Consider the following 21,622-nt stretch of genomic DNA (forward strand, 5'->3'; position numbering starts at 1 on the left):
CCAGCTGTGGGTGGTTTGGGCTGTGTTCTCACATTTGGGAATGCCTTCAATCCAGGCTTTGCATACCTACTGCCTTAACTCTTAACTCCTCCCTCCTCCCCTCTGAGTCCAAGAAAAGCAGGAGGATACAACCTTGAGATCCTCTTCGGGGTATTTTAGTTGTCCTCTGTGGAAGGCACTGCCACCCACTCCAGACTGCCCTTTCCCATCAGATTGCAGTGCAGCAGGGTCCGGACTGACCTTGAAGAGTCATTCCCAGGCTCTTGAAGAGCTCACCCTGTGGAAGACTAAAAGTGGGTGGCAGGTGGGTGATGTGCCTCATGGAGACACTTAAGTCCAAACACTTGTATACACTGTACCTGGCTGTGAGCCGAGCCCATTATGGCTTTGGTGTGTATTTTTGTTTCCTTACTTAAGACTTCTCCTTCCCAGACTCAAGCTTTACTCTGTTGCTCATCACATTTCACCTACCTGCATTTCCTGGGCATGACATGAGCAGAAACCATGTCCTCATTTATTGATTTAATGTTTTAAAATCTATCTAATTTTGCTGAACTGGTGTTATCCACAACAGATGGCATGAGGGAGACAGAACAAGTCAGGGGTAGCTAGAGATGGATTTTTAAGTGACCTAGTTGAAGAAGATGAACATAATCAATGTGTAAAATATCAGTGATTTTACCATATTTGGGGATTATGAAAATAAAGGGATGGACTAGAGCCTGCATTTTTTATTAGGAATGGAATGGATTCAGTTTTATAAAGGACTCTGGATCCACTAGCTGATCTCTGCTTACTGCCCATGTCTGTCTCCAGGATCACATGATCACACATGATGTTCATTTTAATTTGATCAATTTGGAAAGTTTCCAGAAGACTGAGAACGAGAGCATGCTCCTTCGGGAATTTACTCTACATCATCTAGTTTTACTATCCTTAGAAAATGGACTTGTGGAAATGGCTAGATAAGTGCACAACCAGGTCAAGGTCCCACGCTCTGTTCAAATTCTGTTTTCTCATTAGTGAGTGGCCTTCTCATGACAACTCTATGGAAGCATTGCACTTGAGCAAGTTTCCAACATCGCAACATCTGCTAAGTACCAGAGAAAGACTTGAGGAGAAAACTACTGTGAAACAAGGGTGCAATTATCTCAAATTAAAAGCAGTTACATGATGAACTCAGTGTCCTGTTTAGCACAACCTGAGGACATATAGGAAAGCTTCTTCGATGATTCATTATCAATTATGTGTTGCCTCCAAGTAGCAAAATGTTTAAAAAGAAAGTGTTATGTTCTCAAATTTAAAAATTTTTTTTCTACACTGTTCAATTTCTGATTTGAAGTACTAGAAAGGAAAAAAACTCCATTGAAACCGAATGCCTTGACATGCTAGAGATTATCAAAAGAGAAAAAGATGAGACTCTTTTGCAGGCACTGGTGGGGAGAATTATGCAACTTCCTACTACACAAACTTTTGTAATTGTAAATTCTGCTACCTTTTAAGGAGAAAATACCATCTGCCTGCAACTTGAGAACTTTTATGAGAACCAGGAACAGGCTTTGCCTTCCTTCACATCTGTCTTCATTCGCTGAGTGTATGTGGCAGATTTCATGGTGGTTAGCTGAATCTGAGTAGAAGACGACTTGCTGAAATCAAGCAAATGCATGTGTGTCTATTTTTAAAAATGACATAAAAAAGCTTACCTCGGACAATGTCGTCCATTGTTCCCAACAGTAAAAGGAAAAAAAAAAAAAACTATATGTGTAAATTCATAGATTTTAAGTAGAAGTTGCTTCTATTTATGTGGGTGAAGCAAAGGATTATGTTTCAAGTGATATTTTTAAACATCTTCACCACATTTCCATTTCTGTATAGCTGGATAAATACCTTAAAAAGTGTGTAGGGCTTTTGTTTTTTGTTTTTTGACTCCGTGTTCAGGCATCTACTATCGCGAAATCATAGAAACTTTGTTTTTTATGATGATTTCACCAGAATCTCAAACAAGTTTTTGATAATCACCTCTTCTAGATAGTCTACATAATAGATTTTGCTATTTCATTTTATTTGACATCAATATTTGCTAATCAACTGAATTTTCTGAAGTATCAGTATTCTAAATAGGAATTCATCTGTTAACACAGGATATGTGACAGATTGAGAGTCAGAACTACACGGTAGAAACATAGTGACTTATCTTTGTGAGTGTTCCATAGTCTTTGTTCTCTCAGGGACCTTTTAGACCATATTTAACATGCTAACAACTATAATGAAAAATGAAAACTTGAATCAATGACCAATCAGCCATATCTTGGGGACCATGATGACCCAATCACAGATCCCTATGGACTGAGGCATGTTTTCATGGGAAATGTGGTTTGAGGGTTGTGTGGCTACAGCTATTGGCTATGAAGATTCTTCATGAGGGAATATGATTTGTTTGTGGAAAGAAAATATCATGTAATATGTAATTGGCAATACAATCTGAGTTTTAATATTACATTCGGTTGCTGTGTTCAACATTATTAATATGGTTATGCACGTTTGAATCCAACAAATATGCCCCACAGAAGAATATTTTGTACAGCTTGCATTTGGCATGACATCGTTTCAATTCTGGAATTTAAGAAATATCTTAGAATATTTGTAAAAATCAGCAATTATGTTAATAATAATACAAGTAAATCTCTTGCCAGCCTGTCCCACCTCCCTACTTCTCTATTCTTGCTGTCCTTCCTTATCCTATTTTTCCTCTTTCCCTTCCAGCTTCAGCCTCACCTGCTCCTCAGTTGTCTTGTGAATTGAGAGAAACCTTTTACTTTCTTCTGGAACCAATTAACCCTTATTAATCTGACAGTATGCAGTTGGGCCTAGAAGCAGCAAGCAGTATTGTGTACCTGCCTTTATTCATCTGTATACGTATTTTTGAAGTCGCTTTGGTAATACTTTGTGGCCTCCCTTTCATTTCTTTTCTTATCTCATGGTTTCACACATTCCCAGTGAATGTCTTCCCCCAACTTAGCAAAGAATACCTCATAAGAAACAAACAAACATAAAGGCAAAGGAGAATAGTGACTTTTGGAGGAATGTACTCTGGCCAAGTTTTTTTTTCATCTGTAAGTATAGTTTCTGAGATTTTTCCATCCCAATGTTTAGAATTAATTCTTTTCTTTTTCTTTCTTTCTTTTTTTTTAAAATTTGAGTAGGAGTCCCACTCTGTCACTCAGACTAGAGTGCAGTGTCAAGATGACAGCTACTGTAGCCTCGATCTGCTGGGCTCAGAAAATCCTTTCACCTCAGCCTTCCAAGTAGCTGAGACTACAGGCATGTGCCATCATGCCCATCTAATTTTTTTATTTATCTCGCCATGTTGCCCAGGCTGATCTCAAACAGATTCAAACTGAGTTAATGAAACTGCTGTATATCTGCTATTAACTGTTACTCCTCTATAATGACCTGCCCAAGATAATACAGCCATCGATAGATTAGAAATAATATAGGGACTCTATGGCCTCTCCTGCTGGATTCATCCCCCTTAAAGTTTCTGAATCTGAGGTGTTAGCATGATCTATTGCGCAATTAATGGTTTGTTTTCTCAAAATGTCCAAATCAAGAATATCTCTGTGGACCTTTGATTTTATCCAAAAGTCCCTTTACAGACCCTTGATTAGGAAATTGCGCTTATAATCTCTTGACTTCTTTTTTCTTGGTAGGAGGTTAAGCGCCTGGAAAACAGACTTTACATGTCTATTGAATTAAGCTCATTGTCACTGAGTATTCTTTTTTTTTTTTTGAGTTGGAGTCTCACTCTGTCGCCCAGACTGGAGTGCAGTGGCCACTCCCGGCCACCGCAGCCTCGACCTGCTGGGCTCCAGGGATCCTTCCGCCTCAGCCTTCCGAGTAGCCGGAATTACAGGTGCGCACTACCATGCCCGGCCAATTTTTTGATTTTTATTGTAGAGATGAGGTCTCGCCTGCCCAGGCGGGTCTCGAACCCGCGGGCTCAGGCAATCCACTCACCTCAGCCTCCCAAAGGAGCAGGATTACAGGCTGAGCCACCAAGCCCAGCTTGTCACTGAGTATTCTAATCATGGTCCACTTAAATCACTTCAGTCTAGTCCTTGGTTGGATGTCAGACCTGTATGTATGAATGAACTCACTCAGATTCACTCAGGGAAATCACTTTGGTGTGTTTCTCAGTGTTTCTGGCACTAGAGAGCCTAAACTCTGAGATGAAACCGAGTGAGGCATTATTCACTGAGCACCTAAGCATATACCGTGGAGTGTCACACTCATGAGCACCTGGCAGGCAAAACTCACAGCCCATTCCCAGCCCATCTTAGATGCTTTTGCTCTATTGATTTGGCCCACCTTTTAAAATCTGCTGGGGAAATCTAATCAATGCCAAAAAACTCTGCCAAAAAGCAGTGGTGACATTCAAAATATTTATCAATTGGTACAGGGTGCGCCTCAACTAGTCAGAATCAGCCCAGACTATAAAAATAACCTGCCCAGCTGTACTGGGGCTTACCCGCTGAAAATCAGCACTGCTTGCAAGCCCAGCAATCTCAAATGCTCCCAGAGGCCCAAGGGTCTCTAAGAGACTCCTCTTGTTGCTCTGAAAAGATTTAGTCCCTAAACAGATTTTTTTTTAACCAGCCATCTTAGAAAAATTCCTAGGAAATTTGTCAGAATCTGTGTAATCATCATTAATTTAGCAGTTGTCAAAGGTAACCCAGAGTTCATCCAGCTGCGTTTATTCCATTGATCACAATAATCCACCCCACCCAGAACTTTCCTTATGAAAGGAATCTCCTTGGAGTGGCCATCTGGATTGTATTATCCTAATCGGAGAGTAGGGAATGTACAAGGTGCAGACACTGTTTCCACTGAAGGGTCCAGCTCACTCATTCTTGGATGGGCTTCCCCCTTTCCTTTCACTTCTTCCTTGCTTTTATCTCCACTAAGTAGGTATTTGATAATTTTACTGACAATACAAAATAAGACTGCAGTAAATGTTATTTTCTCTGATAAAGCACACTTCTGAAAACTGCCACCCTGCTTTCTACACATTAGGCCTGTGAGTGAGGGGGGGTTGAGGCTAAGCTCCAAGCAAACTCCTTTCTACTTGCAGTTAACGGTTGAATCGGTAAAAGTTTCAACACAAGCTTGGATGTGCCAGATTACAAAGCAGTGGCCCCCAATTTAACTTTCTCTCTACTTGATTTCCAGGAATTTTTACGCAGGTATCTATACGCTTTCACATGTGCGTATGCATGCAAAACTTTGATTATCAATATAGTAGAGTGAATGTGAACGTGCAAAGTTTCTGACAAACATGGACTGACAAGTGGGTATGAACACTTTTTTTCAAAATATTTCTAATTTATTATCCCTTAGGCCATGAAATTTTGATTTTTTTGATTCCTGTTTATAACAGATAAAGGATGAAAACTAACATTTATGAAGTGCAGAATCAGTTACTATGTTGTGATATTTTAAACCCACATTTCTATTTTCCTGCTATTAACATGAAGGAAAATAAAAGGCAAATCTGGGTTCTGTCTTTCTAATTAGCACCCCAAGTATTTAATGAGCATTTGATCTTTGCACTATACCAAAAAGATGAATCAATAAATGTTGAGGGCTTTTTATCTATATTATTCTGTGACTAATTGAAAAACAGGACATCTAGATTTTTACCACTTAAGGAACAGGGGATGAATAGGATATGTTCTAAATATATTAATTTAGAATGTAATAGGCTACAAATGGACAGAAAATCAAACAAATAGTGGCTTGAGTAAGTAAGGAATTTTCTCATGTGTCCAAAGGTCTAGAAAGGCTACAAATGGACAGAAAGTCAAATAAATAGTGACTAAAGCAAGAAAGGAATTTTCTCATGTGTCCAAAGGTCCAGAAACTGACAGCCCAGGATTCTTGCAGATGCCCGGGGGGCCATCATGGAAACAGGACCTTCAATTGTCTTCTGCATTTGATCTCATAGTCACAAAATAGCTATGGCAACTCCAAAATCACATTCTCATTCCAGACAGAAAGAATAGCTTCAGCAAATGTCAAAGGACAAAACTTTCTTCTAGCAAGGTTTTGCCACTCTTATCTGAGAATTCTGTGAGTCTTACTGGCCTAAGCCATTTTACATGGTTATTCTCTAGCAGCAAGTGAGAGTGAGAATGAGCATTTTATTTAAAATTTTAGTAAGGAGGAGTAAAAGGATTTGGAACAGGGGTTGAAAGTCAGCCAACATAATATTTGCCACATATGCTTCTGACAATATACCTCTTTATGTACATAACATGTGTTTTCTCAGACCACACATGTTTTGAAACAAAAATATGAGTCACGATAAGTGTCTCTGATTTTTGTTTCTCTGAATCCTCCCCCACCCCGTGGTCTTCCAGACCTTCAGCAACCTTCAAGGTCCCTCCTAAATATTTCTGGAAGCCCCTAGAGGATGTTTTGTGAGTACTCACAAACCCAACTCTGAAATATACCACATGTGTCCATTCTGCTTTTTGCCTGCATTGGCTTCATATGCTCATCAGAGGTTGAGGTATCTGATATATCTCAAAGTGCCACAAGCCACGGTTAATTAACACCACTATTGTTTCCTACTGCTGCCATTGGTGAGATTGTCCTGTTAAAAATGCTGTTCTCTGTAGATACTATCTCGCTGCACCCCAACCCACAATTCAGCTCATGGCAATTAGAGGTAATGTTTTTTTCCCACAGTCCATGTGATGATGTGCCGTAGATATGGTTAGTATCCTCCCTCGCCTTTGAGTTCCATGGGTCATATCTTTCCGGTTTGAGTTTGCCTTTTCTTGCAGAATTTTGGTTGGAAAAGTTCTCTCCGTTTCTAGTTTGGTTTCCTCCATAGAGCTCAAGCAAACTTGCACAAGGCTGGTTACAGAACCTTACATGGGACCTGCTATATTCAAATCTACCCTTCATTCAGTTCTTTGGACATTTTCTTAGACCAGCCTCACATGCCTTGAACTTTCTTTGTGGATGATTTTTTTTAATCTTAGGGAGCTCGCATAAGCCTCAAGCAAAACTTGACACTCTCTGATTTATGCCAATCGAAAGATATATTCAGGTTAGGCTGCCAACCTGCATTACTAGACCAAAGATAATAAATGCTAAGTGCAGTGTATCTGTCTTCACCTTACCCCCATCCATAGCCATCGCCACATATTCATGTTTCAGGTTGTCAGAATTCAGACTGATTTTGCTATTCAAATTTGCATATATTTGTATTTATGTTTACATACCAGCTTTTCACCTCTAAGTCAAATCAATATAGCTATACTCTTGAATTATGAGCCCAACAGCTTGCAGTACCTTCGCTTGCCCAGAAAATCACACTTTACTGTTGTAGACCTATTTGTGCCACTTTACAAGTAGAGGAAATTTGACAGGCTACTTAGATAGACTATGTTAGTTTTCAAAAACCCCCTTCAAGCTAGGACAGGGTGGTCTCACTAGGGAATATTTGTCACAGAAACTACATTTTGTTGTTCCTATTAATGCCAAATTTGGTTTGAACTTTCAGACAGAATGCTGCTTGGGGTGGGAGAAAATCTAGCAATGTTGTTGAACCATAACTAGGTTCTCAGAGATAGGGAAAAAAAAGAGAAGGAACAGCCGGAATATCATTTCACCTCTTGCCACCTATAGCACACCTATACAACAGCTAGTGAAAGTCAATTCTGGAAATTAATGCTTTAGAGCTATCAATAATTCATGTAAGGGAACCTAAATTGAAGTTAAACATACACATTGGGAGCAAAATGAATACAGGTAGAATAATGGCAATTATTCTAAAAGTGTCCCACCTCTATGTCTAAATTGGATTTTTAGCTTTTCTGGAACAAAAGGAAGCTACTTGGGAAGAAACAAATGAGATAATACTTTTTCAAACTCACCACACCAATAAATAACCTTAAACAAGCAAAGCGTCTTATGTTGGTATGTGATCACATCCAGAAAGATCAGAGAACCTGTGGGAACTGGGAAACTATATCAATATTGAGTTTTATGAGAACATAGGTTTTCATGGTAACACCTTTTAAATAGCACTTTTAAAATCAGGAGAGCCTTGAAATAGTAAGTGCAAGACAACTGCTCTAGACCTTATAATTTGACTTTGGTATTAGATTATTGGGATCCACTCAACAACTGAATTCTCAAGACAACTGAGTTAGAGACATTGCTAGGGAAAGAGCCACATCTTTGTCTCTCTTCCACCTGAAGTAAATTATTTCTTCCAAGAAATTACTTTTCTTCTTTTGGCAAGTAACTTTATGAGATGCTAAAAAGAGCTGGTACTTTGAAATAGATAAGTCACCTCAGATGGGTTATGCTTTTTATTTCCAGAAACCAGTTGAATTTTTTTCTTCGTTCTGACTATTGGGTCAAATCTTTATTAATAAAATATGTGCTACTGGAAAGGAAAGACACCTTTGTTACTTAATCCATGCGCGGACATTTATATTTGGCAGGCATAAATGTCATGAAGAATAGGAAAGAAATATAATTCATGAGCAGAATGCATTTTATGCTACTGTCCCCTTGCCAAATTAAGTATTACAGTTGGAAATTTAGGGTGGAGGCTCACTTTGGAAAAAAGGAATCAAATTGTCTGGAGAGTTTACTTTCATCATCAAAGGGCTTTTATGTGTTTGGAGAGATCATCAGTCCCTAACTTGGTAGCAGGGAATACTCTTCCTTTGCACAGCTACTGCAGAATTCTAATGCAGCTGGGTCGAACTTTCTTCCTTTGACTAGAAACTTTTTTCACATTTTTTTCAATATTCATTTTGATGATGCCAAAACAGGATGGAAAAATACATTGTCTACATTAGAAACAAAGCTTTCTTGAACTTACCTAGTTGATGTTATCTCGATGAGTTTGCTTTTCCTTCCCAAATCTATTTCTAAAAGATTCATTAATCTCCAGATTTTAGAAGAGAGAGGAAAACTACAAAGGTTCATTTTTTTTAAGGGATAAGAAATGTACTTGAAATTAATTTGTCATTAGCTGTGCTATATAAGGGCTGTGCTGTTCCTGCCATAACCACTTGGGATCTGAGCATGGATAACTTTGACCCCTTTGATAAGGCCCACTTAGTTCAAAGGTCAAAAGAAAACCAAAAGAACCTAGAACACTAGTCACCTTAGCACAAGGGCAGAAACAGCAGTTGTTGAGCAATGACAGAGAAGGGAAGATGGGAGGAAGCAGGGGGCATGGCAACACAGTGAGTACCTGGTCCACTGCCAGGGGGAGTGAGGGCCAGTTGGAAGCCCAGACTTCACCTGCATGCAGCCTACTTATGTAGCAAATCCTCCCTTGTACCCACAACTCTAAAATATATACTTACATACATACATAAATACATACATAAACACATAAATAAATAGAAAAAAACCCAAACCAACTTTGTATTAGTAATTTTTACATTGGTTGCATTAGATGTGAAATTCAACTTTTTAAATTTGGAAAACAAACTTTATTTTAAACACTGACGTTTTCTAACCAACGTTAAAAACACACATACAAGTGGCAGCATTTCTTTACCTGATGTTTTAGCATCCAAGGTGCTGAAAGTCACTTGCTCACAAAATGATGTAAATGGACGAGTAATAAAGACACTTGATTTTATTTCTGAGCATACATCCTGTAATGAGCAAATTTGAGCTTGGTCATCAAGAGATGTTTACTAGACTGGGCTTGGTGGCTCAGCCTGTAATCTCAGCACTTTGAGAGGCCGAGACGAGTGGATTGACTGAGCCCGCGGATTCAAGAAGCACCTGGGCAACTTGGCGAGACCTTGTCTCTACAATAAATCAAAATTAGTCGGGTGTGGTAGCGCATGCCTGTAATTCCGGCTACTCGGAAGGCTAAGGCAGAAGGATCGCCGGAGCCCAGCAGGTCGAGGCTGCAGTGGCCGGGAGCGGCCACTGCACTCCAGTCTGGGCGACAGAGTGAGACTCCACCTCCAAAAAAGAAAAAGAAATATTTACTAGATTTAGTTGTTATTTTTATGTTTAAGTTGGTAGTGTCTGATAAGGGTGCTTTGTGCAAACGTCATAAGCAATTTTCTATGACAAATATTCAGAATAAAAGTATTTCTTTCATTCTTCACAAGCATCCTTCAGATAGTCACAGACTACTCTTCCTTTTTTAGGTTTTTTAAAAGACAAAATATGGCAGAAAGTCAACACATTCATCATTGCCATTTTATGCTATAGAAATTACTCTTCAACTCCACTTACCTTTATGTTCAAGGCCAAAGTCACCTCCACTCCAAACCACACACCAAAACAATAAACTAAACCAAAACAAGCCATTACAAGTACTTGAAATTTGTATCGACACTATCTGGCTGACATTGCCATTTCTCCCCAGACATGCTTGTCACTTATTATTCATATCAGTTGTGGGCAAGGTTTGGTATCTGGATGTTTACTTTTAACCCTTGCGATGTGCATATGTGATTTTTGCCCAAGTGTTCATCCCCACAATCCTATATAAGAAAAATAAATTTAAAATTGCCATGACTCAGTTTCATTTTCTATTAGATATGATGATAGTACCTGCTTTAATTATCTTAGGGTTTATTATGAGGATAAAAATACATTTTTCATAAAGGAAATGTGTGAAAAAAACGAAAAGAAAAACACCAGCGCTTAAGGAAATTTTCATGCTTGGCATGAAAAATTGTATCTGATTTGCTTGGCGACTGAATGTGATCATGTTTTTACCACCAGAACTCTCATTGTCATGGGTAATGTAATCCAAATATTTTAGTTCCTAGTGAAAGAGTCAGGAATAAATAAGACAAACACTGCATGCTAATTCTGGCCATGGAACCTGAGTATTACAGAGATTTGAATGAAGAAATCTGGTTTGGTGTCAAGCATAATAAAATGAAGAGATGTTTGTTGATGGGCAAAAGGAAGAAATGGGTTGAGAATGTGCTGTGCTCCCTGCTGAGAGAGCAGTTTGACTTTGGACAAAATAATATTCAACTTCAGTTTCTCTTTGGATTCATTATTGCTCCTGGACTCTCTCTAATTTGAACCTTGTAGGGGTCATCTGTGCCTCTGTCATCTCTAATACTCTCCACTTCAGTGAATCATACTTCAAGCTGCCAGGATGGCCACCCAGAAAGGCCTGTTTATGTGGGATTTGGCTTCTTCAGAGTTCGTCTTGAGTCCTGAGCAGCTGAGCTGGGAGCGTCACAATGCTCTCCTGTTTGTTTCTGGGCAGGGTTGGAGATATCATTCTCTATAAGGCCTAACAACCTTCTGTGAGTTAATCTGTTGGAATCCTCATCTTCTCATTGCATACACGGGACTGTGCTATAGTGGGCATACATTTCCTAAGACACTGTTTTGATTTAAAATGTATTATGTCAGGAAAGTCCATCTACATGCAAATGAAGAAGCTGAGGTTAAAAGGATTCAGAAATAAGCTATTGGCCAATTTATACCTTATTGCCTGTGGCTGCTTCTACTCCTTTTGCCTGATTTTATAATCTTACCTATTTTAATCTTTAAAATATTAGACAACCAAGGTGGGCCCTTGGGGTTAAACCTGTAATGATGGTACTTTAAGATTTGAGGAAGTTTGTAGAAGATTTTGCAATGGATAAAGCAGATCATTAAATATCCTTTCAATGAAATGTGAAAGCCTTTGGAGATTATGTGATCTCTAAGGCACAGGACCCCAATCCCCAGACTATGGGCCAGTTAAGTAGTGGCCTGCTAGGGACTGGGCTACACAGCAAGAGGTTAGTGGTGGGTGAGGGAAACTTGCTTCATCTATATTTACAGCTGCTCCCCAAGGCTTGCATGACTGCCTGAGCTCTGCCTCTTGTCAGATCAGCATTGAAAAGCCTGCTTCCATTTCCAATATCTTGTCTTTGTGAAACAGAGTTTTCTCCAGGAATAGTAACCAAAATAGGATTATAGAGTAGACTAGACATAAGCAACAGTTTGGGTGTCACTATCTCCCATCACTTCCAAATGGGACTGTCTACTTTCAGGAAAACAAGCTCAAGGCTCTCACTGATTGTGCCTTATGGTGAGTTGTATTATTATTTCATAATATATTACAATGTATTAATAGAAATAAAATGCACAATAAATGTAATGTACCTGAATCATCTTGAAACCATGTCCCTATCCCCACCCCCAGTTTGTGGAAGAACTGTCTTCCACAAAACTGGTTTCTGTGCCAAAAAGGTTGGGGACTGCTGCTCTAAGGATGTATGCCTTCTTCTTTGGCTCTTTTACAACTCTGTTAAGATATAAGTTAACTGGTAGAAATTTGATAGAAACAGAAATAGTTTTTGTCCCTAAAAATGCAAACGATGCCCCTTGGATTGTAACTAATAATCACCCTGTGAATATTGAACATTTTGCCAGGTTTATATCTATTTGAAAATTCATTTCAACATCCCTGCCATAGATGTGTGGTCCTTAGTGTTACAACACGTTATTGGTTTCCTCATTAGTTAAATGAGTTAAATAAAATCTTTGACATATGTTCATTTTATGTTTGTATGAGAGTCATTTCATCTTCTTTTAAAGGTCATTCTTTAATAAGGTGTGTATAGTAAGACCTCCATCAGTTTTCTGTAACATATATTAAGTTGTTCTAGCAGCTAATAGCTTCTATATGAGATTAAAGATAAGCATCAGGGAGGTAGAGATGAAGAGAAGCTAATATGACACTATTAGCCATGATTATCAAGAGGTCACTTTCAGGGCAGAGAAGATGAAGCTTCCAGAATTAGTGTTTAGAAGATTCAAGACCTCAAGAAGAGTGTGCAAAATAGGAGGAGAAAGTGATACATCAACAAGCTATATAAAGTAAACCCAATTTTATAATACCACTTTTAGCAAACCCTGTGTATTTAAGCATGATATTCCTTTTAAATTTATATAAACTTAAATTTTTAAAACATATATTAACTGTATTTCTCCTTTATAACTTCTGGGGTGGCAGATTGTATTTGCCAAATGTGACTGCAACATTAGCTTCTATTTTACATGTTTTACTTACGATATAATGTTCCTACTCATCCCATTGAGACAGGAGGGTCTATGTTCCCCTTTCCACTTTTAATCCACCCATGACCTTGGCAGAAGTGACACTAGTGACTTCTAAGGCTAAGTCATAAAAAGCATTCTCTGGAGACTACTACTCTTGGAACCCAACTACCATTTTGTGAGGATGCCCAAGCAGCTTGGGGAGATACCTACCTGGAGAGGCCCATGTGGAGAGGAATCAACTCACAGCCTCAGATGAGCTCCCAACTAATAACCAGGATCACCTTCTCGGTCATTTTGGAAGTGGCTTCTCAGGTCCTGAGTTGGGTTATTCCAGTTGATGCTTCATGAAGCCAAGAGATGAATCTGTCCTCTAAGCTATGTCCAAATTGAACATTTTTGAGCTAAACAAATGATTGTTAAGTCACTATATTGTTAGGTGACCTGGTTGTTCATCATTGCTATTTTAAGTTGTAGAAATTACTCTTCATCTCCATTTATCTTAATGCCCAAGGTCAAGGCCATCTCCACCAAAACTCCCAGACTACACAACCAAAGAACCAAACCAAATCAAAATAAACCACTGCAAGAACCATTGCAAATTTGTGTTGAAAACACCTGGCAGATACTGCAGTAGACAGCTAATGTCTTGTTACAGCAGATAGTACTCAAAATTTGTGTTTTGCATATTTCTAGGGAAAAATTCCTCTAATAAGAAAGTATTATAAAATGACTATATACATTAAATTCATTCACCTGACATAATACACGTAAACAAATGGGAACCCACAATAGCTCATGTTCTTTCTGTATTTGGATGGAGCTCAATACAGTTTGTTTATTATAATTATATGGTTGTTTCAGGAACAAATTCAGAAGGATTGTTTACAAGCACCACAGTTATTCATAAATACAGATTTAGATGGAAAACTTTGTGTGTGTTTTGTGTGGGATTGTATCCTCCGAGAGATTTATACAACTCATTACAATGTGAGGCTTGGCTCATCCAATTATTACTGGCTCAGGAATACAGACACTATCATTGTCTTAAGACCCCCAAGTTTACATTCACCAGATTTATCTCCTTCCAATATCAGACTTGGTCATCATCTTTCTCTTCCTAAATTCCAATGTCTTTGCCAAACTCTGATAGCTCCTCTGTCGTCCCTTTTCAGGATGATTTGCCTGCCCAGAAAAGAGACATTTTTTACTGTGATAAAATATATGTAACATAAAATTTGCCATTTTAACTATTTTTCAGTGTACAGTCCATTGGCTCTAAGTTTATTCACATTTGTGAGCAATTATCATCAAGATCTATCTCCAGAACTTTTTCATTATCCCAAACAGAAACTCTGTATCCACTAAACAGTAACCCTATTCCCTTCTTCCCCAGTCCTTGGCAACCATGAGTCTACTTTCTATTTCCATGAATTTGACTATTCTAGGTAACACATGTAAGTAAAATCAGAAAAAAATTTACCTTTTGCTGCCTGCTTTATTTCACTTAGCATAATGTTGTCAAGATCCATCTACGTTGCAGCATGTGTCAGAATTTCGTTCCTTTTTCTGACTGAATAATAGCCCATTGTATTCACATACAATATTTGCTTTTCCATTCATTTGCTGGTGAACAATTAGGATGTTCCACCCTTGGCTCTTACGAGTAATGCTGCTGGGAGCAGGAGAGTACAAATACCTGTTCCGGTCCCTGCTCTCACTTCTTTCTATATACACTCAGAAGTGAAATTACTAGATGATATGGTGAGTCTATGTTGAAGTTTTTCAGGAACTACCACCACACTTGAAAAGAGGTGCGGTGAAGGAGAAAAGGCCTATTGATAAATGTATTATTTGGTGGCATAAAAATTATGTAATTGTTCTTTTTCTCTCGTGGTTGCACTACATGTATATTGTGTTCATGCTTAACAGGCATCATTTGACTCCAGCCCCACCTGCCACTACCTGCCTTAAAGTCAAAGACCATTTCCTCACTGGTTTCCACATCGAATAAACTTCATTTCTGACCATGCTTTGAAATAAACTTTCCATCCCAAGGGAAAGAAGACACAACAACAAAATAATCCAACAAAACACAAAGAGGAAAGTTGACCCTAAAAGCAGTCTGCTGGCAGAATTTCTTCTTCTTGGGGAGTTTAGTGTCTTTCTTTTCTTTTCTTTTTTTTTTTGAGTTGGAGTCTCACTCTTGTCACCCAGGCTAGAGTGCAGTGGCATGTTCACAGCAACCGCAGCCTTGACCTGCTGGGGTTAGGCGATCCTTCTGCCTTAGCCTTCCAAGTAGCTGGAATTACAGACGCAGGTTAGTGTATTTCTTAAGGACTTCAACCGATTGGACAAGTCTCACCCACATTATGGAAGACAGTCTGCTACATGAAGTTTCCCACATGTAGGAATTTGTTTGTTGCCTTTGTCTACGACAACATTCTCTCTAACAATCTTGATCATAATTGTGTTAGGCAGCATTCTCCAGAGAAACAGAATCAAGAGAGTGTGTGTGTGTGTGTGTGTGTGTGTGTGTGTGTGTGTGTGTGTGAAGAGACAGAAACAGAAAGAGAGAGAGAAATTTATTTTAAGGATTAGCTCATACACTTGTGAAGGCTGACAAGTCATTCAAAGGCTTGTGAAGGCTGACAAGTCTCAAATCCTCAGGGTAAGACATCAGGCTGGAGGTCCAAGGAAAAGTTGAGTCTGAAGGCAATCTGCTAACAGAATGTCTTCTTCCTGGGGGAGATTAGTTTCTTTCTTAAGACCTTCAACTGATTGAACAAGGCCCACCCACATTATAGAAGGTAATCTGCTTTACTTACAGTCTGCAGATTTAAATGTTAATTTTATCTAAAAAAAATAATAATAATACCTTTACAGAAACATCCAAGTGTGTCTGTCCAAATATCTTGGTATTGTGGCTTAACCAAGCTCACACATAAAATTAACTATCACAATTATATACTTCCTTTAAAAAGGAATGGATTTAAATAAAGTTTAAATTCTGCATCTCATTTAGGTAATCATTTTCTAGCTTCTAATTTATCTTAGTCATTAACAAAGTTTTATTTTACTCACCATCTATTTAACATATTTGATATATGAATTTCCAGATATTTTTGGCACGGATTTTATCTTGAGAATTGAATAACACTTTTCTTAGAGCTTGTATCAAGGTTCATTCTTTAATATCCTACATATTACCCATGCCAGCTAGCATAGCAGTCAGTGGAAAGTCAATGTTCAACTAACACTGATTAAGTACTTATGCAGTATCTGAAGCCTCAATATAATATTGACTTCCTTCCCAGCATCACAAAACATACCTGCGTCTCAGTCCTCAGGCTTTTATAGAATTACTATTGCCAACAGTTATCTCCATTTTATCTGCTGTCTAAAATGGTTTAATGGGCCTTTTTGATCATATTTTAAAAGAAGCCTCAATCCTATGCTTCTTTCTACTTCCAGTTTCTGCCACTTCTAGGAATGCCATTCTTAGCCTATCCCAATTCCACCCATTGTTTAGATCATAGTTCAAATTCCTTTTCCTCCACAAAGACTTTCTCAACCTTCCCAGGCTACATTACTCCCTGAGTACTCCATTGTCCATTTTATCTGTAGCCTTTGATGTTGGCAGCAAAGTGTATAGTATCACTTTTTTTTTTTCTTGTTCCGTGATTTCAGCTGGGAAGTTGACTTTCCAAAGGTGAATGGAAACAGAGACATTTGATGTTTTATCTGTCTCACCTTTCCCTCAAAAGTAAATCAAAAGCCCTACATCTAGAGTTAATTAGCAAATAGTTTAAAAAGAAAGAATAAAGACATACTGGAATCTTATTCAGTGTAAGGTTAGTCTTGAATGTTTCTGAACTTTACCTTGGGTTTGTAGTCAGTGTGTATATATGGTAAGTTTCTCTGACTTTATGTGTAACTTTGAAAAGATTTTTGCATTTTGAAGTACTGACATTTTAATGATCATGTTAAAACCTTATCTTCTGAGCATTTTTTTCTACTTGACTTCAGAACTGTTTCATTTGAACACTGTGTCTACCAAGATTAAAAGTTTCTCGTCCTCTTGGACAATCTCCAGCCAGAGTTATCTATAAATGATACTTCAGGGACCTTCTTTACAAACTGAATCTGGTTTTCTTTGTACAATGCAAATAAATAAAGCTGTAAATTAAAGTACATGGAAAAACATATGAGCTAAAGTATTTCTACAGCTAGCTCACGAACAGTTGTTCAATCTGTGCAGACCACTAGGTTCTGTTCATAGTCCCATCATTCATTTGTTGTGGAACATTTCTTAAGTCATTTCTCATTTTCAATCTGGTCTCATATTTCCGGTAGTACATAGCAATGTTTGTCATTTTGTTGGGGGTTAGGACAGTGACACAGTACTTCAACATTACTTTCATGTCCTGGTATGCCAAACAATGTATAAATGTCAAGTATTTTTAGTCTCTGCATCATCAATGCTACAGGATTCTAGACTCCCAGTGTGCATTCCATCCTCAGGGTACAAAATCACATTGAGTCATTTCACCAGGGAATAAAAGAGCTTTCCATCCAAATGCTGTTACAATTTTCATGCTTTAAACTGGATGTCAGAGTCCTGGAAGCATTTATAGTCATAGTCACTTACTTTTCAAGTGTTTTAAGTAAGTATTTTTAGTAAGTATTTAATCTAAAAATTTAGTAAAAAGTTAAGTGTTCAGGAGGTTTATATGCAGGCTTTTAAAGTTACTGAAACGCCCACATTTTCAAAGGAAGAATTTGTTACTGGTTGAAGCTAAAACAGGAAAGCTTTGGGTGGAACAGTTCCCACGTCATACCACTAGAGGTCTCAATTGATACTGTATTTTATTTTTATTTTTATTTTCAGGGAAAGCTAAGATATTGCACTGAGGTTGTGGATGATCTGATAATAAAATAGCATCAAAAAGAACGATCACTATAGGAATAGTAATAATTATCAAAATTTTTAATATATAAAAACAAATTTGAGTACCTTTCTTTTTCTAATGTTTAAACTTATATTGTACATTTCCCCTTACAACAATGTCCATCATTTACACTGCTAGGAAAGTGGGGACATGCAACAACACAAAGGTTATCTGACCCCAAACAAGGAGAAATAAGGACCAGGAGAAGACCCAAACTTCACCCGCACGAAGCCTACTTGTGTAGCTAATCCTGACTCGTACCCCGTGTCTCCATAATAAAATGAAAACATCTTTTAAAAAAGTCACAATACTCTTTGTGCACTTGAACAGATAGATATAACAATGTCTTCATGTGAAAACTCACAATAAATGGAAAGTATATTTTGCGTCATTTCTAGTGAAATTCAAAAAAACTTACAAGCTTACTCTTTCTTATGGTCATGATTTTATATTTCTAGAAGGTCTGACCTTTTATGTATTAACCTTATTGATCAAAAGTTTGTGCTATTTACTTTATAATTTATCCTGAAATTTGTACCAAGGTGGAGGGGAACATAGAATTTTTGTTTCAACTTGGATGGTATAAAGTTCAGGACCTTGGTCATCTAGGATAACCGCCAACACCATCACATTTATCTCATTTAATTATAACAAAATAATATTCCCAAAACCATGTTCATAAAGTTGAGAATTAAGTTTAATAGGAAACACACACACACACACACACACACACACACACACACTCTCTCTCTCTCTCTCTCTCTCTCTCTCTCTTACATATGTTTACTCTTAATTCAATAGTTTGAAAAAACAGATTTATTCTCTTTTTTTGACAATGTTATATAAGCTTTACTGGTAAAATCTCTCAAAAAACAATTAAGCAGTCAGTAATATGGTCTTTATAGTCAAAGGACATTATATTATTTACATTAATCTAGGCAAGAAAAAAGTGACAAACTTTTGATATCTGCAGTAAAAAGTTTCAGATCCATAAAAATAATAATAATAACGAGCTGGGTGTGGTGGTGCATGCCTGTAATTCTTGCTATTCAGGAGGCTGAGGCAGAAGGATTACTTGAGCCTAGGAGTTCGAGGCTGCAGTGAGTCATGATCTTGCCACTCCAGACTGGATGACAGAGTGAGACCTTGTCTCTTTGGGAATTTTTTTGAAAAGCCAAAACCAGATCTTCATTTTCAATCGTAGTACTTTTATGGCAGCTTCTCCAACTTCTTTTGATTTATCTACTTCTCCAAAGGGACATTTTGGTACATAGCAGATGCCTTCAACATCGTGCAAAATGCTCAAGCCAGCACGTAACCTCTCAATACCATTCCATGCAATCATTATCATTATCAGTGCACAGTCTAGGAAGAGGACACAACAAAGTGCATTGTGTCACGTTTGTTAGAATTTCCAGAGCTCTACGGAGATATAAGTTACTTTTAATGCCTCCAGATACAACCCCGCCTGCATTCCTCTGAGGCAACAATTCTCTGCTTACAAAACAGAACGGCATGATGTGTTCTCTTCGAGACATGGCACGCTGATGTGTGCTGCACTGCAGACATTTTGTCTGCAGCAGAAGACGGGATCTGCTCTTACTCAACACTTTCCTCTTTTCCCTTTTGCATTATTTTATCAACTACGTGCTGAAGTCTGGTAAAAGAAAAATCACAATTTTTAGCATGTTGCATGGGAGGTTTAAGAAACAAAATCCACTCATAGAAAGACAGCAAAAGAGCATAAAATCTGGGTGAACACTTTCATGGGGAATGCGTGTCTGCTGGAGGGTTTAGCCGATGAAAGCAATTCAGTACAACGTGAAAACCTTCAAGTGATTCTGTGCTAAATAAAGGTCATTTAAGTCAAATGTATTTATTTTTTCAGTAAATAATGAAAATGACAGTATAATGGGGAAATTGAAAAAAAAAGTTTTTAAAGGAAATTGTCTTGGCTATCATGGTGATATCTGCCTTTATGTGCATCTCTGTGACTTGAAGTCCAATATCAGGATATAATGAATGATATATGGTTCATTTCAAAATGAAATGGATTTCCTTGTTTGACCAGATGTTCGATAGCTTTCCCATCACTCATGGTGGAACACTCTGGATGTTTTATTAAAGAAAGTCTTCTTGTCACCTTGTCAAGCATGTCACCTAGTACTATGTCCAAAGACTTGCCAAGAAGCAGAAAATTTGAAACTCCTTGAACGAATGCCAATAGACAATGACCTCCAGAAATCAAAAGAACTTAAAAAGGAAATTCTACTTTATTGGTCAACCTAATAGTAAGTGCGTAAGCATCCACATAATGAATGGGAATGAATGGCTTTTTTAGCTGTAAGCTAAATGACAAGCCTACTCCCAAGCTTAATGCAAGCCCTGATTTGATGAGAGTTGCAATCGCTGAATAGTTCATTTGGAGAGCTCCATTGGCAGAAAGAGTTTCTTGCACTATGTGCTGGATTTTTTCTCTGTGAAGCTGCTGAGCTACTGGAGGAATAATCCCACCTGTTTTAAATGAACTTCATTTTGGGAATGTATTGCTTCTTCCACCACATTTTCTGTTGTATCCACCATAGCAGCTGCTGTATCATCACAACTGGTTTCAATTCCCAATACTATTTTATGAAAAAATCGTGTTCCAGGATGAAACTTAAAGCTTTGTAAAAATTCTTTAACTTTCTTTTTTGATGTTTTAAAAACAACTCCTGATGTCTTATTCAATATTAGCATACTTACTCTAGAGTCAATTCCTTCCCCGGGGACAGCAGGAACTAGTGCTCGCCTCCCAGTCTAGCCGACTCAAGAAAGTCAGATTTATTCTTAATGATAGAATTCATCATTCATTTTTGTTTTGTTTGTTGTTATTGTAGCACCATCCAGGGCATGGATAACCCTAGATTATCTAAGTTTTTTTGTTGGGACTGATAAACTTGCCAGCTTCTAGAAGCTTTTAAACACCAATTGAACTCAAGTCTGTTCTCATTACCAAGAAACCTTCTGAAGTAAGAGAATTGCTGTGTCCATAGTCAGAATAGGGTAAGAGCCAATTGAATCATCTAGAAAAGGACTGTAGTCTGCCATGTGTTCCAGATATTAAAATCAACAAGTAATATTTTCATCATGTGCCAGAAACTTCACATATAATAGTTCACTTATCTTAGAGTAATCCTTTGTTATCTCCTCTTTTACAAAAGATAAGCCAAAAAATAAAACATATTAAGTAATTTGCCAGCGTGCAAAGAAATTTACAAGCACCAATATGTCAAAACCTTAGTAGCAGCAAGGTCACAGACTCCCCTACAAAGCTACTTGAGTCATGGTGACTGGTAAATGTTTTAAGCCATGGTTGCTCTTTGTGGAAAGCCCATCTGTTTGTATATGAGTGGAATTTTTATTGAATTTCTACTAGGTGAGCTACAGTTCTAGGAACTCAACAGGAGGGAGAGCTATAAAAAAAAAGATGCAGTTTTATTATTAAGAAACATAAAATCCACTCATAGAAAGACAGCAAAAGAGCATAAAATCTGGATGAACACTTTCATGGGGAATGCGTGTCTGCTGGAGGGTTTAGCAGATGAAAA

General features: G+C 37.9%; 1 pseudogene; it reads right to left on the reverse strand.

Moving 5' to 3' along the window:
* Positions 1 to 1,537: 1,537 nt before the first annotated feature.
* Positions 1,538 to 20,771, reverse strand: LOC103263055 (annotated as a pseudogene).
* Between the last annotated feature and the right edge of the window lie 851 nt (positions 20,772 to 21,622).

The sequence above is a fragment of the Carlito syrichta genome, unplaced genomic scaffold, assembly GCF_000164805.1.
Source record: "Carlito syrichta isolate Samal-C Ts95f unplaced genomic scaffold, Tarsius_syrichta-2.0.1 Scaffold304711, whole genome shotgun sequence".
NCBI classification, from domain to species: Eukaryota; Metazoa; Chordata; class Mammalia; order Primates; family Tarsiidae; genus Carlito; species Carlito syrichta.